This window comes from Sceloporus occidentalis, unplaced genomic scaffold, assembly GCF_023333645.1.
Source record: "Sceloporus occidentalis isolate IW3139 unplaced genomic scaffold, rSceOcc1.0.p SCAF_5, whole genome shotgun sequence".
Lineage (NCBI taxonomy): Eukaryota > Metazoa > Chordata > Lepidosauria > Squamata > Phrynosomatidae > Sceloporus > Sceloporus occidentalis.
Genome location: NW_028316985.1, coordinates 6,882,813 through 6,895,847, shown reverse-complemented (window position 1 = coordinate 6,895,847; position 13,035 = coordinate 6,882,813). Strand labels below are relative to the sequence as shown.

The 13,035-nt window shown below is 44.0% G+C and overlaps 1 long non-coding RNA gene across 1 annotated transcript in view; it reads right to left on the bottom strand.

The window, feature by feature from the left end:
* The window catches only part of LOC149311612 (uncharacterized), a 28,421-nt gene extending 15,607 nt beyond the window's left edge, over nt 1-12,814 (bottom strand). Inside the window, exon 1 of the long non-coding RNA XR_016281468.1 lies at nt 12,082-12,814. This is a non-coding gene — a long non-coding RNA (uncharacterized LOC149311612). The remainder of the gene's footprint in view (nt 1-12,081) is intronic.
* Nucleotides 12,815-13,035: the final 221 nt, after the last annotated feature.

Genomic DNA, 13,035 nt, shown 5'->3' with positions numbered 1-13,035 from the left:
TTTCTTCTATGTGGCGTCGCCAAAGGTTGAAGTCAACTTGACGGCAGTTAACAACCATTACTGTGTGCCTTCAAGTAATTTCCGACTTATGGCAACCCTATCATGCATTTTTTTCTAGACAAGATTTGTTCAGAGGAGGTTCGCCATTGCCTTCCCCTGAGGCTGAGAGAGTGTGACTTCTTGCCCAAAGTCATGGCTGAGCTGGGAATCAAATTCTGGTCTCAGGTTCGTCACAAGGCAGCCCTCAGAAGAACATTCAAGGACTCCATGATAGTTGAGCTAAAACACAATATACAGTATACAGTACTTTTTTTCAGCTTCCCTCATGGCCTCTATAATAATAATAATAATAATAATAATAATAATTCAAGACAGTAATAGAAAACTTTTAATTTCTCCTTCTTTTTATTTTGTCCTTTGAAACACAGCTTCTACAGTCCGTTTTGTGTTGTTATTCGAACTCTGCCAAGTTTGTTTTTATTTAATTCAAGTATATTGTGTTGATTTATCTTCTAAGGTAAAATTGCTTTATAAAAAAAATAATATGTTTAATAATACATATTATTATTATTAATCTGGGTGTATTATGTATGATATTATTAAGTAAATATATTATGCATTATATTATGTATCTGGATGTATTATATATTATGTAAATATAATACAGTACATATTATTAGTATTATTATTACTACTACTACTACTCTGGAGGAACCAGCAAGGCCAGCCCTCAGAAAAACATTCAAAGACTCAATATGAGGGCTGAAAACGCAATAAACATTTCTCTCTTGTCTTTGGCTTCCCGCTCGCGCTCCCGGCTGCCAATCAAACGCCTAAGCTCCAATAGGAAAGCAGGAGAGCGCGCGCGCGAGGCCGAGGGGTGGGGACAGGGCGGCGCGAGGCCCTGCCGCGTGACAAGATGAGCCGGCGGCACGAGGCCGGACCATAACAAACACACACTGGAAAGGGAGGAGGGAGGGGGAGGAAGGAGCCAATAAGCAGGCGCGTTTTCCTGCCCGGGGGTTGGTTGGTGAAGAGCGGAGGGCGTAGCCAAGAACTGCGAAGTGAAGAAGCGATTGGCTGACGAGAGAATAAAGGCGGGGCTAGAGAGGGGAGGCGAGCGCTTTCTGGCGATGGCGCAGGCAGTGTGAGGTGGCGCCGGCCGGGTTCGGGATGGCGCTGAAGCGGAAGCTGCTGTTTGGCAGCCGGGGTTGCGTTGGCCTGCGCGGGCTCAGAGGAGGGGCTCCTGCGTCACTGGGACAAGGCGGGGGAAATGGGCAACGAAAAGCCCGGCTGTCAAAACAAAGTCCTCCGTCCTGACTCCTGAGGCACTCAACCAGTAAATAACACACTGAGGCAGAGACACGGTTCTCGCGTCCACACAACGACGTTTATTAAAACGTTTCCCCCTCCTTTCCTCACACGGTTCTGTCAGCTTCTCTTTTCGGTCCCCTCTAAAAGCACTTTCCGGCCCTCAGAATCTTCCCCTCACAGCTCGAAAAATTATCGTTCAGTAACGTCCCTCACATACATATATACACATTCACACTATATAATGTGAGGGACGTTATTGAACGTACAGTATTATATGTATATTAGTGGACATTATATATATTTATAACGAAAAATAATGTCCCTCACATTATACATACATACAGAGAGAGAGAGAGAGAGAGGCGTTATTGAAACACACACACACACACACACACACACATTGGACGTTATGTATGTGTGTGTGGCAATCCAGGATTTGGACAACATACAACAGAAGTAATCCACACTAATGCACTTTGACACCGCTTTAACTGGCATGACTCCGTATGATGGAATTTGGAGATTTCTAGTTTTGTGACATTTAGCCTTCTCTTGTCAGAGAGCTCTGGTGCCACAATAAGGTACAAATGCCAGAATTCCATAGCACTGAGCCATGAGGGCAGTTAAAGCGATGTCAAACTGCATAAATTCTACAATGCAGATTACACCAGAGTTGGCTCTTTGAGAAGATGACACATTTTGTATTAAGGCATAGTGGTTTGAGCATTGGATCAGAACTCAAGACCAGGGTTCAAATCCCAGCTCAGCCATGGAAACCCACTTGGGCAAGTCACACTCTCAGCCTCAGAGAAACCCTCTCTTAAATTTTTTTGCCAAGAAACCCCTGTGATAGGTTTGCTTTAGGGTCACCATAAGTCAGAAAACACTTGAAGGCACACAGCGACCACAATGCATATGCCCCATCGATGCTGAGCATGATTCTCTTCTTAGAATCATAGAGTTGGAAGAGACCGCAAGGGCCATCCAGTCCAACCCCATTCTGCCATGCAGGAAATCCAGATCAAAGCATCCCCAACAGATGGCCATCCAGCCTCCGTTTAAAGACCTCCAAGGAAGGAGACTCCACTACACTCCGAGGGAGTGTGTTCCACTGTTGAACAGCCCTTACTGTCAGGAAGTTCTTCCTAATGTTGAGGTGTAATCTCTTTTCCTGCAGCTTGCATCCATTGCTCTGGGTCCTAATCTCTGGAGCAGCAGAAAACAAGCTTGCTCCCTCCTCAGTATGACATCCCTTCAAGTATTTAAATAGGGCTATCATATCACCTCTTAACCTTCTTTTCTCCAGGCTAAACATACCCAGCTTCCTAAGGTGTTCCTCATAGGGCATGGTTTCCAGACCTTTTACCATTTTAGTCGCCCTCCTTTGGACATGCTCCAGTTTCTCAATGTCCTTTTTGAATTGTGGTGCCCAGAATTGGACACAATATTCCAGGTGGGGCTTGACCAGAGCAGACTACAATGGCACAATTACTTCTCTTGATCTAGACACTATACTTTTATTGATGCAGCCTAAAATCGCATTGGCCTTGTTAGCTGCCGCATCACACTGTTGACTCATGTTCAACTTGTGGTCTACGTGGACTCCTAGATCCCTTTCACATGTTGTCTCCTTAAGCCAGGTGTCCCCCATCCTATATCTGTGCATTTCATTTTTTCGCCCTAAGTGCAGTACCTTACATCTTCTCCATCTTCTCCTCATAACAACCTTGTAAGGCAGGCCAGGCTGAAAAAGAATGACTGGCTCAACTTGAATAGTGAATTTCTTGGCTAAATTGAAACTTTGAGTCTCCCAAAGTCCCAGTTCAATACTCTTAACCACAAGGGGTTGGTCTAAATTCATGTTATACACTATGTGTACACATACAAATGCATGCTGTGGCCCACAAAAATGCACCTATTAGTCACCTACTTCATAGAATGCCAAATAATTGTTCAAGCATCCTTCCACTATTCTGGTTTCAGAGGACACTTCCACCCTGATATTAATCATAGAATCATAGAATCATAGAATCGTAGAGTTGGAAGAGACCACTAGGGCCATCCAGTCCAACCCCCTGCCATGCAGGAAATTATCACTTCAGTTCTATTAAACTGCTTTCTTTTGCTCAATACATGTCCAGCAAATACTCCTTGGTGCCAATACAGTCCTACTTGAACCACCAATGCCACTCTATAAATCCACAAAACAAATGTTACACAACCAAAGCCCATCCTGCAGACTCCATTACAACCAGCGTCATACAAAACAGTGTCACACAAAACAGATCTTCCTTCTATCAAAAACAATGCCACAAAATGAAATCTCTTCACAATATCCACTCTCTCTGGCTAAATATTATGTTCCTGGCCCAACAAAATAAGCCATTTAATATAACTGGACTTTTGTCTGCACCACAAAAAGTCTAAATGATATTCAGATTGGCAGGCATAAAGCATAATCTAGTTACTAGCCTACTAGATGGCTGCAACACTGAATGCAAAAGAAAAGAAAACAAAAAAGCATTACAGGTTGCATCTCCCTTATGCAGAATTCCAAAATTTTAAATATTTTTAAAACCAAAACCTTTTTCGTGGGCACCTGAGATAGTGACACCTTTGCTTTCTGAATGTTCAGTGTGCACAAACTTTGTTTCACACGAAAAATTATTTAAAATATGGTATAAAGTTACCTTAAAGCCATGTATATGAGGCATATAATATATATGAAACATGCATGCATTTTGTGTTTGGACTTGGATCCCATCTCCATGATATATTATTATGTTAAGGTAAAGATAGAAGTTTCCCCTTGACATGAAAGTCTACTTGTACATATATACAAATAGTGATATTCCAAAATCCATACACACACACACACACACACACACACACACACACACACACACACTCCAACACATTTCTGCTCCCAAGCATTTCAGATATGGGAGACAACCCGGACAAGGTGAATGTTTCTGGATGGAGCTCTTAACTCAAGGAGAATCTGTAAAATAAAATGCAACAACCTAAGGGCAGAGCTCCACTGAACACATGCAATATGTTTTCCTTTTTGGGGAAACAAATAGCCTTTCTGAAAAATATCGGAGACAATGTCTCCCGTTCATCCTGACGGCTTACAATGGCAGCGAACCTCACAGGTTCTGTTCCAATCAACAGCTATTCTAGGACAAGACGACACACAGTGAGTGAATGGACTATATATATTCCAAGCCAGATAATTAGATTTCAAAATAGCTTGAAAATACACACACACACACAATCTTGCCAAAATGGCGGCAGCAACTTCTGCATGCCTCTTATCAAGGGACAGATCTTCACATGGCAGCACAATGTGAATGCATTCCTATTCATAGTACACGCTTGCTATGCCAGCACTAAAAATGCAACCACAGTATGCACTTGATCCGTAGATGTGTGTGTGCGTGTGTTGTGAAAATTCAGACTCACACAAACCATGCAATGCTTTCTGCTGTATTTCCTACCCATCTGGACATTTACCCCTCCGTTTCTGACAATGAACTAGAAACCAAGTGTAGTTGGTGTACTCACAATGTCAGCTCAATTATGAACATTTGAACCCATCTCTAGATTCCCTCTATTGCTGTCAATTAACCCTCTTGTCATTAGAAACCTTACACTCCCCAAACAAAACCCATCCCCAATATAATCATGTATCCTTAATACAAATCACGTAACGCATACATTGCACATTCTGCACACAAAGACATAGTCATACCACATCAACTAATCCAGTACAGCCACATCCTGCTTCTATACAAAATAGCACACATTACGATTCCTTTTCCTTACATAATCAGATGTTTAGCTGATTTCCAGCCAAATATGATGTAAAACAGAGTGGTTTACAAAATGTTATAAAATGTACTTATAATAAGTGATCTTGAATTTGTCTCCCCAGTCATACCAATATAATTAGCTTCCCCCCTCAGAAATATAGGTTTATAAAGATTATTCCCCCAACACACACAGAATAAGCCACAAGCAACAGTGTAACTCTTATTTAATAATGTTTTCAACAACTACATCAGCTGCTAGAAACCAGGTATATTTTTATTTACTTATTTGTTTATTTATTTTCTAGGCCACCTTTCTCCTGGAAAGGGGCCCAAGGTGGTTCACAGATACACACACACACCTCTTAGTGAAACGGTTATTTGCAGGCTCTACTATGCACACAACTGGACTTTCACTGGACTTTTCCAGACTTTGCAACAGACTTCCCTAGCTATGGGCTCAGTCATGGCATGCTAAAAACATAATCCTGAACATGATGACTCTCATACATGAATATGTTACCATGACATATGCACAGTAACGTCACATGGATTTCCAGCAATTCTCCTGCCTCCATATTATCCAAACAAAACCAGTCTTTCTCTTCTTGATTCAATCTAAACTCACTATAAAATGCTCCCAATGTCTCCTTTCACTCCCAATATTGCCGTGGAGAACCTTTTGCTCTCCAGATGTTTGGGACTACAGCTCCAGCAAGAGCATTGTAGGTTCCTCACTCTGAATGCATTGCCCAAAACAGCATTAGTGCCACCTCTATTCTTATGGCAAAACCATCTCTGAGTATTCCTTGCCTAAGAAAACCCTATGAAATTCATGGGGTCACCATAAGTCCATGGGCAACTTGAAGAACACAGACACACACACTTACTCTTATCCACGGCTTCTTTATCCACAGACTCAACTATCCACAGCTTGAAAATATTCCAGAAATGTATAAATTCCTAAAAGCAAACCCTGGTTTTGCTATTTTATTTAAAGGACACCATTTTACTTTTCTGTTATATATAATAGGGCTTGAGCATCCATGGGTTTTGGTATCCATAGGGGGTCCTGGAATCAAATCCCAGCATTGGGCCCATCATACAATAAAATGAGATTTTTAAAGCAAGAAATTTCACATAGGTCAAAAGCTAGCTTTTTTGGAAATAAATTCAGGATTTGGAAGCAAGGTAGCACATCCTATCCCAAAGAACCCACATGTTTTAAAAAAACAAACAAACCTGGGCATTGCCAGATGCCAATGTTTGCTCAATTCAGGGCTCATTTTGTTGCTGAATGAATGTAGCAGCAGTGCCACATAAGGCCTGCTCACATCTTTATCTCTTGTCATTGTCCTCTCTTGTTTTAACTGTGATATTGAAAATTCATCCCATCCCCTTATGAGAGGAGGATCATGTTGGAATGGAGTAAAATCTCACAGATTGTGTGGGGAGTAGACGAAATCAGATTATTTTCTCTTTTCTTTTAAAGAAAAAGCTGGAAAAGCTTTCTTATTACTTCCTCATAATTCTGCAGCAGTATAGTACTTCTCCGGTTTTAATCACTACCCTTTAAAACTAGCACAGCATTGCCCACCTTAAACTTCCAGGAGCCACGCTCATTTAAAAAAACAACATATTGGTCGAAATATCTTTATATATGCATCTTTAAGTTTGTTCGGTTACAGGCTTCTGCCTTCTTCGATAACTCTAATTCTTCCTTCCTAAAGGTGGAAGATCTCCATTCAACCTACCCAGCCTTTTCTTCACTGGAGGCAACTATTCCCCGTTGCCAGAAAGTATTCACAAGGGGGAACTTTCAGCAATTAATTAGAGAAATGTTTGCAAAGGCAGAGCTTTGGATTTAAAATGTACAGTGAAATTGCTCAGTACTACTAGCCTGGATGGGAAAGTGGCCTGGAGAAAACACCCCCTACACACACAACATGTTGCTTTAAAATGTCATTTTGCACAAACATTTCCCAAACATTCCTCCACCCTAGTTGGCTATTTCTTTATCCTCGGAGTTACACAACACATAAATGTCCTTCTGAAATCCAGAGGGAGGAAAGTCTCCTTTGGCTCACGCATGTGAAGGAGCCTCAAGCATGTTTCGTGGGCAGAATAGTCTGTTCTCCCAGCAGGAGAAACACCACAATCCGTCTTCTCCCACCCAACAGTCGCACGCTACATGTGTTGTGTGCCTGACACATCACGGCTATCATTTTGCTCTCCCCTTTCCCCCCAACATCAACACTGTTTAGCAGCCAGCTGTCAACACTGTCTAACCACATAAGCACCCGGCTGTCATCTACCCAAACCCCCATAAACCTCCACCCTGCTATTACAGGGCTTCTTATGTCAAGAACAATATGCCTGGAAATATGAAAACATTACAACAGCCAGCGGCAAGAAGAGATGGGGCTTCTAAACGTTATTTTTAGTAGCGTATAAAAGGGGATTTTTGGCAAATATGGCTTGTCAGGCCATACAGAACAGGAAGAAAAGCTCCACAAGCCAAAATGCCTTCTTCTGTGTCATTATGAAACTTGCAGGTGCCTTACTCTTCTTTATAGTGGATAAAGCCCCCCCCCCCCACAAAAAATAATATGCAGAAACAAGCAAAGCAAAAACAGCACTCCTTCACTTGTACTGTACATCCATCAGCTGCTTAGAGGAATAACCTCCCTGCTTCCCAGCATCCTACTGCAAAACAGCTGTTTGTTTTGTTCCTAAGTTACTATAGCGTTATCAATGAAGAAGACCTCAAACTTGATTTTCCCACTGGTGATGATGGAGAAGAGGGAGACATATTCCCAACACTTGTGCATGTGTTCTCCTGATCTCTCTCAGATGCACACAGACATATACACATGCTTGTTGTCGACATTTCCAACTTAAGATGACCCTAAAGTTATCATGGGGTTTCTTGGCAATTTTTTTCAGACTGGGGTTTGCCAGTGCTGTCTTCTGAGGCTGAGAGAGTACAGTTTTTAGGAAATGGAGTGCCAGACAAAATGGGGAAGGTGCTACAGCGTGTGGATTCCAATCATCTGTCGACTTACAGCAAGCTTATGAGTTTCATAGGGTTTTCTTAGGCAAGAAATATGGCTAAGGCATTTTGCTACGAACCAGCAATTGTCTGCTTTGGATGTATCTACCATGCATACACTGTGGCCCTAAATAATCTTAGCCGCAACTTCTTTCCTTGCCTCCATCTTCAACATTACTGCTCTGCCTTATAAAGATGTTGCAATGATTATGAGTACTTTACAGGAAGTGATCTGAATAATCTTATAGCACTGCAAAGAATAATTTAAAGATTATTTTATCAATCTTAAAGCAGTGCATGAAATAAGCTACTGAAGAGTAACAAAACACCAGATCGTTCTCCAAAACAGAAAGGAATGGGGAAAGAGCAATGGTTCTAATATACGCAACACCAGCACCACCCCATTTTGTTGTTGAGGCTGTGTGCCTTCAAGTAATTTCTGACATATGGCGACCCTATCATGGGATTTTCTTGGCTAGATTTTCTCATAGGGATTTTGTTTTTGCCCTCCTCTGAGGCTGAGAGTGTGTGATTTGCCTAAGGCCACTCAGTAGATTCCACAGCTGAGCGGTGATTTGAACCCTGGCCACCAGAAATGTAGTCCAGTTCTAAAACCACTACACTACATTGGCATTGGACCACTGTGCTTTCCAATGAGTAACAAACCAACTTTGCTAGATGCCAGATTGTCACAGCTGGGGCCAGAAAGACATATTGTCCTGCCCAAAGCACAACATCAAACGTCCCCATGCACCTATCCCTCAAGCCTAGGTGCATAGTATCTACAAGCAGCCAAGTTACTCTGGTCCCCATGGCTGAAAAGCCCACCAGCACATCTTCGCAATCTCTTTCTCTCTGGCCATAAACAGAATGGGGATGAGGTATCAAATAATAAACACAATATTCCAAAAACATATCCAGGGGTAGCTGTGTTGGCCATACAGCAAAGTACAGTTGTCTCCAAACTCCACAAAACACTGATACCTTCATTGGACCAAGCAAAGTGCATAAAATATATGTTGCAAGCTTTCAAAGCTCTGCTGGCTTTTTCATCACGCAAAGATGTTTAAAAATAATACAATTTCCAGTATGATTTTTAAAACCTTGGCCTGATAAAGAATGAACCGGTGTGATGTAGTGGTTTAAGTACTGTACTATGATTCTGGAGACCAGGGTTCAAATCCCAGCTCAGCCATGGAAACTCACTGGGTGAACTTGGGTAAGTCACACTCTCTCAGCGTCAATGACAAACTCTGTGAACAAACCTTGCCAAGTCGGAAAGTACACAACAACAACTGATGAAGAAGCCAGTGGAGCTTCACAAGCTAAATATAATATAATATAATATACTTTGGGTATTTTACTTTACCCAACAAAAAGCAGCTGCCTCACTTTGCCCAAGGGCAGAGCTAGCCCTGGCTGAAGTATTTGGGGCCGGGGCAAGGAGCCATGGTGGTTTGAGTGTTGGATTATTATTCTGGAGATCGGGGTTCAAATCCTGGCTTGTCCATAAAAACCCAATGGGTAACCTTGGACAAGTCACATTCTCAGCCACAGAGGATGGCAATGGCAAACCCTCTCTGAAGAAACGTGCCAAAAAACCCTATCATAGGTTTACCTTAGGGTTGCCATAAGTCAGAAACAACTTGAAAGCATACAACAACAAACCCGTCACTGTTGTTCCAAGTGCTTGAAGCGGCTGCCTCACTCTTCCAAAGGGCAGAGTCAGTCCTGGCTGCAGTGTTTTTTTTTTTTGGGGGGGGGGGGAACACGGCGTAACCAGGGCCGTCTCTTTCTTTAGACAGAATGAGGCAGCTGCTTCAGGCACTTGAAACAGTGATGTTGTTGTTGTGTGCTTTCAATCCTAAGGCGAACCTATTATAGGGTTTTCTTGGCACATTTCTATGGAGGGGGTTTGCCACTGCCATCTTCTGAGGCTGAGAGAGGGTAACTTGCCCACGGTCACCCAGTGGGTTTACATGCTTGAGCCAGGATTTGAACCCTAATCTCCAGAGTCATAGTCCAACACTCAAACCACTACGCCACACTGGCACCATGCCCTGCCATCCAAACGATGCAGCCAGGGAGAGCTCTGCCTTTGGGCAGAGTGAGGCGGCTGCTTCAGGCATCTGGAATAGGGAAGGAAATATACCTTTATTGGGCAAACCAAAATGCCCTATATATATATATATATATATATATATATATATTAAACTTTCAATGCTCTACTGGCCTTTTCACCATTTGTGGCCGTGTTCTTTCAAGTCTTTTGGCAAGGTCTGTCCTAACTGTGGAACATGCGGGACCTTCCAAAACAAAAACTAAGAAAACCCTCCTAGAACTATAAAGTCATGCTTCTTTGGTTCAAAATACACCGCAGGAACAATCCACCTTGAGACCGCTTTAACCATCCTGGTTCAACACTAGGAACTCCGGGGAAGTGTAGTTTCATGAGACATTTCGCCTCCTTTGTCAGAGAGCTCTGGTGCCACCATAAACTACATTCCCCAGGGTTCCCTAGCACTGAGCCAGGGCAGTTAAAGCGGTCTCAAACTGGATGATTTCTGCAGTGTGCTTTGGACCTTAGTCGTGGGAGGATGTTTGGGCATTACTCCGGGGGGGGGGGGGGAGAGGCTGAAATGGAGGACAGGTCCTTGAAAAGAAGGTCAAGACTGGTCACACTGTCCGGCCCTGTCCTTTGGGAACGGGAAAGAGTCACCCTTTCGGGGATGGCTAGCAAAAGCTCTCCACTTAAGAGGAGATCAGGGGCTTGTAGGAAGCCTGTGCCTCTGTGTGTAGATATCCAAGTAGGAGCCTAGGAATTCAGGGATGGAGAGAGGCTACCTAGTGGCCATTGGGGGCTACTGTGGCCATCTCTCCAGCCCAGGAGGTGTTTCCCTCGGGGAGGAGGTGGGATCTAAGGATGGAAACCACCTCCTCTCCAGCCTCCTCCTCCTCCTCCTCCTCTTGTGTTTACCTCGAGTTTGAATTTTATCTGCGCAACATTAGCTGGAATGCGGACATCAGAAGGGGGGGAAGGAAAGGGAGGAAAGGTACCAAGGAGGGTTTTTTGGGGGGGTGTCCAAAGCCTCCCCATGGAGAAAGATGGGGAGATGGATAAGATCCACCTCCACATGGTGCAAGGCAGGGAAAACATACACACACTCAAAGGCAACCACCACCAAATAAATAAAAACCTTGCCTTGACTTTTTGCGAAGCCTGGTCCTCCCCCCCCCCCTTTTTTTTTTACCACGTCCTCCTTTTTCCAGGGCAAGTCCTCAATTTCAGCCTTCAGCCCTGGAGGGATTCCAAAACATCATTTGGAATACAAAGAGTAGGCTTTTATATGTATATGAGTGTTTCCAGTTTTTCATTCTCCTCCCTGAAGGTCCTACATTTTGGGGTGCCTTGTCCTCCTTTGTGGTGAGGGCATCTAGTCGCCCTGTTGTTGTTGTTGTTGTTGTTACAGCTCCAAAAGACCCAGTTTTCTTTGCTTTGGGGGAGCCATCCCAGAAAGAGAGAGAAAACCCCATCCCTGAAGATGCCTTTATTGCTTGGCCAAAAAGTACCCCCGTTTTGTGGATACAGGGTGTAATTGTACTTTGGTATGAGAGCTGGACCAGGACTCTGGAGACCAGGGTTCGAATCCAAGCTCAACCACAGAAAGGTATTGGGTGACCCTGGTCAAGCCGCACTCTCTCAGCCTCAGAGGATGGCAAGGGCAAACCTGCCAAGGAAACACGGGTCGCCATAGGTCAGAAGCGACTGGAAGGCACACCACAACCACAACATGGCCAAGAAGGGTATGCATAAATAATAAATAAAATAAGTAAATGTGTATATGCATCTCTCCTCGCCCCCTGCCCCAAAGAAAACCCTCCCCAAACTGGAAAGAAACTTACCTTCTCCTTGAAGGCAGGAGTTCTTCTTCTCCCCCAAAAGCAAAGGAGGGGGTGGAAAAAGAATAGAAAATCGCCTCATTTTTAAAAAAAGAAACAATAATACAGTGGCGTCCTGGTTTGTGGGTTGGATTATGACTCTGGGATCCAGGGTTCGAATCCCTGCTCGGCTTGGAAACCCACTGGCTGACTTTGGGCGAGCGACACTCTCTCAGCCTCAGGAGAAGCAGCAATGGCAAACCATTGAACAAACCTTGCCAAGAAGCTCCCCGGATGATAGGTCCCCTTTTTAGGTTGGCTTGAAGGCGACTCACCACACCACACAGGGTGGCCCTAAATAGGGAAGGGCTTGGAGGCACACAAGCCATAAACACAAAATCCCATCATCATCACCACCATCATCTTCATCACCACCTTCTTCTTCTCCTGGGGCTTGGATTTGCTCCTCCAGGCGCTTCTCATTTTCCCCCAACCGTGCGTAAAAATGCGCAATCTTGGCAAGGAACAGGTGCCATTCCCACGCAGGGGTCCCTCCTTTCCAAGTTCCTCCCAAAAAGAAAAAGAAGGGGGAAAGCTAGGGGGGTCTTGGGGCAGGGCTGAAGGGGGTCCTCCTCCCAATTTCGGACCGCCCTGGTCCCCTTGCCCCCTTCCCAAAAGCCTGCCCCCCCCAAAAAAAGGTCCTCTTTGGAGAAGTTCCTGCGCAAAAGGCAGGCTCCCCGCGCGCAATGCTCCCTTGGCTACAATGTGCTTTCATTATATCCTGGTCATCATGTGACGCCGAAAGAGGCCTCGCTATGGAAACTTCGGGGACTCCCACGTGACCCTCTGCAGCACCAGCACAGAGAGAAAGAGAGAGAGAGAGAAGGAGAAAGAAGAGAGAAAGAAAGAGAGAGAGATTTTTTTGTTTTTCTTTGCAAACACCCTCTTTTGCAAATCCAGGAAGAATCACAGCATCCT